The 3,248-nt window shown below is 46.6% G+C and overlaps 1 pseudogene; it reads right to left on the bottom strand.

The window, feature by feature from the left end:
- Window positions 1–612: 612 nt before the first annotated feature.
- On the bottom strand, window positions 613–740 carry LOC139007881 (small nucleolar RNA SNORA21; annotated as a pseudogene).
- Between the last annotated feature and the right edge of the window lie 2,508 nt (window positions 741–3,248).

Here is a 3,248-nt window from a genome sequence, read left to right as displayed (position 1 = left end):
TGTTGTGGGAGGCAGCAATTTCCGGTGTTTACTTATGCCACCATCTTGGTTTCTCCACCCTTCATCCTTTGAGTCTTCTGGCTGGGTTCCATTTTCTATTCCAGAGCCTCCTAATAGTCTACAGCCATATGAACATAGTGACAAAGATAACTGCCCTCACTGTTCAGGTGTGAACTTGTCCCTCACTGAGGAGGGGTAGGAGCGGTGTCTTTCACCAGCCCAGAACCATAACATCCTTACACTGGGATTTATACACATTTCAAGTTCTAGAAATGTGTTACACAGGTCACCTTCCAGAAAAAGACTTGAGGTAGCTTATGATTTTGAAACAGAACAATCACAACTTCTTACATTTTTAAAAACTAGTTCTTTTTTTTTTTTAAGATTACTTATTTATTTAGAGAGGAAGGGAGAGGGAGAGAGAGTGAAACATCATAGGCTGCCTCCTGCATGTTCACTACTGGGGATCAAGCCCAAAACCGGGGCATATGCCCCAACTGGGAATCAAACCAGCAATCCTTAGGGATGATGCCCAATCAGCTGAGCCACACCAGCCAGGACAAAGACTAGTTCTTTATCTTAACTGGTGTCTCTTCCTCCTTTTTTTTTTTTCCTTGTCACACCACCGATTGAAGCAAAGCAACACAACATGCTGCCACTTCACCCAAAAGCGGTGTTTTTCCTTTGCCCTTTCTTGACGGCTCAGTGGGTCATCAGCAAGAGGACCAACGATCTTCCTCCTTTTTACTGTTAACCCCTTTCTCCTTAACACTTGTCCTGATTCTCCATCTAATAGCCTCATCATTTCTTCTCAGAGCCCTGTTGAATCCCTCCTTAACTCTGAGGTTCCCTACAGGTCTCTCAACCTTTTCTCCTCTACACTCTTGCCGGACCATCTCCTCCCCTCTCGTGATTGTAGCTAACATTTATAAGTTTTCAAATATTTATTTCTAGACCAAATTTTTCCCCATCAAGTCACTTACAGCCAATTGTCTATGACTTTTAGCCTTCCTCTACAGACAACCTGTAGAAGATCTCTCCTTCCTATCCTACGTAATAAAGAGGGAATATACTAATTGACCCTCATGCCATCGCAAAGATGGTGGTGCCCACAGCCAATAAGGAGGGAATATGCTAATTGATTGCCACACCCTCAAAGATGGCAGTGCCCACAGCCAATAAGGAGGGAATATGCTAATTGACTGCCATGCCCTCAAAGATGGCGGCACCCACAGCCACAAGATGGTGGCACCGGGTCCCCTCAGCCCCGCAGGGGGATTAGTGAGGACAACAAAACAACTGAACAGCAGGCTGCATGGGGTGACCAGGCTGGCAGGGGGGACAGTTGAAGAAACAGTCAGCAATTAGGCTGGCGGGGGTGAGGCAGTGAGGGGCAACCAGGCAAGCAGGCAAGTGAGCAATTAGGAGCCAGAAGTCCAGGATTGTGAGAGGGATGTCCGAGGGGTCCCAGATTGGAGAGGATGCAGGCTAGGCTTAAGGGACTCTCCCACCATGCACGAATTTCCTTGTCAAAATTTGTGCATGGGTACGGTCCCTAGGCCTGGCCTGCAGGTGGCCCCACCCCCTGCCACCACCCACCCCCAGTTCTCCATTCACCATCAGGTGATCGGAGCATGCTAGCTGGGGGAAGGAACCAAGAGGTCGGCCGTTCCGCCCACTTGCCGGACCCGCCCCTGCTGTGGGTCACCCTCTGTGTGTGGGGTGACTGGCAGGGCGGGGGTCTTTGCCTGGTGCCATCCACGTCCCTCACCACCCACCCCCAGTTCCCCATTCACCATCAGGCAATCAAAGCCTGCCGGCCATGGAAAGGAACCAAAAGTGATCAGTGCGCCTCATAGTGACTGGTCGAGCGGTCGTTTTGGTCGGTCTGCCGTTAGGATCAATTTGCTTATTGCCCTTTTATTATATAGGTAGACACATGGATTCCTGAAATACAGATTATATTTCCCAGCCTTGCTTGCAGTTAGGGGTGTCCATGTGACTAAATTCTGGACAGTAGGCTTTGAGCAGACGTATCCTATACAAACCTCTGGAATGTGTCCTTAAGAGAAGGGCCAGGCACCTTCACCCTTATTTCTCTCTGATGGATGGAAGGCAGACATGAAGTTAGATTCATACCATGAGGTGGCAGCCATGTACTGAAGATGGCAGCACAAAGATAGAAAACTCCTGGATCCCTGATGCCATGGAGTCGTCATACCAGCAAATTCTGAATACCAACATGTACATGAAATGTTTTTTTTGTGTAAGCCACTATTGGGGGGGGGGGGGGGTTCTAACCCTTATAATTGGGCCTAATCCAAATACCTAACACCTCACGTAAATCTTATCAGGAACCCTTCAACTCTGGGCTTGTAAGTTTAAAAGACAGTACTTCTTCATTGCTTAAGCAAGTTTGAGTTATATTTCAGTGACCATATTTGTTTTCTAGAGCTGCCATACAAGGTACCACAACCTGGGTAGTTAAAACAACAGTTCTAGAGGCTAGAAGTCCAAAATCAAGATATGGGCAGGATTGGTTCTTTCTGAAGGCTGTGAGGGAGAATCTGTTCCATGTTGCTCTCCTAACTTCTCATGGTCTAGTGGCCAAATTTCGCATTATTTGGCTTGTAAATGCATCACTTTGTAGATGATCCCTGCCTTCATCTTTTTTCCCCCAATTTTATTTTATCCCCTCTATGCCTTCTTCCACCTCCACCCATTCCCCTTCACCCCTGAAATCACCATACTGTTGTCATGTCCATGAGTTCTCTCTCTCTCTTTTTGTTCTTTTTTGCTCAGTCCCTCTGCTAACCCCTACCCCCACCCCCAGAGCTATCTGTCTGCTCTCTATCTATGAGTTTGACTCTATTTTGCTTGGAAGGTCAGTTTGTTCATTAAATTCCACATATGAGTGGAATTATATGGTACTTGCCTTTCTCTGACTGGCTTATTTCACTTAGCATAATGCTCTCCAGGTCCACCCATGCGGTTGCAAAGGGTACATTTTTCTTCCTTTTTGCAGCAGAGTAGTAATCCATTGTGTAAATGTACCACAGCTTTTTTATCCACTCACCTACTGATGGGCACTTGGGTCTGCCTTCATCTTTGCATGGTCTTTCCCATGCATGTCTTTGTCTATGTCTCTTCTTATTTTCTTAAAAAGACACCAGTCATGTTGGATTAGGATTCGCCCAAAGATAAATATGACCTCATCTTAACTTGATGACATCTGCAAAGACCCTATA

The sequence above is a fragment of the Myotis yumanensis genome, unplaced genomic scaffold, assembly GCF_028538775.1.
Source record: "Myotis yumanensis isolate MYYU_CA2020_CCGP unplaced genomic scaffold, mMyoYum1.0.hap1 SCAF_3, whole genome shotgun sequence".
In the NCBI taxonomy this organism is placed as follows: domain Eukaryota; kingdom Metazoa; phylum Chordata; class Mammalia; order Chiroptera; family Vespertilionidae; genus Myotis; species Myotis yumanensis.
This window is presented reverse-complemented; position numbering and strand designations above follow the sequence as displayed.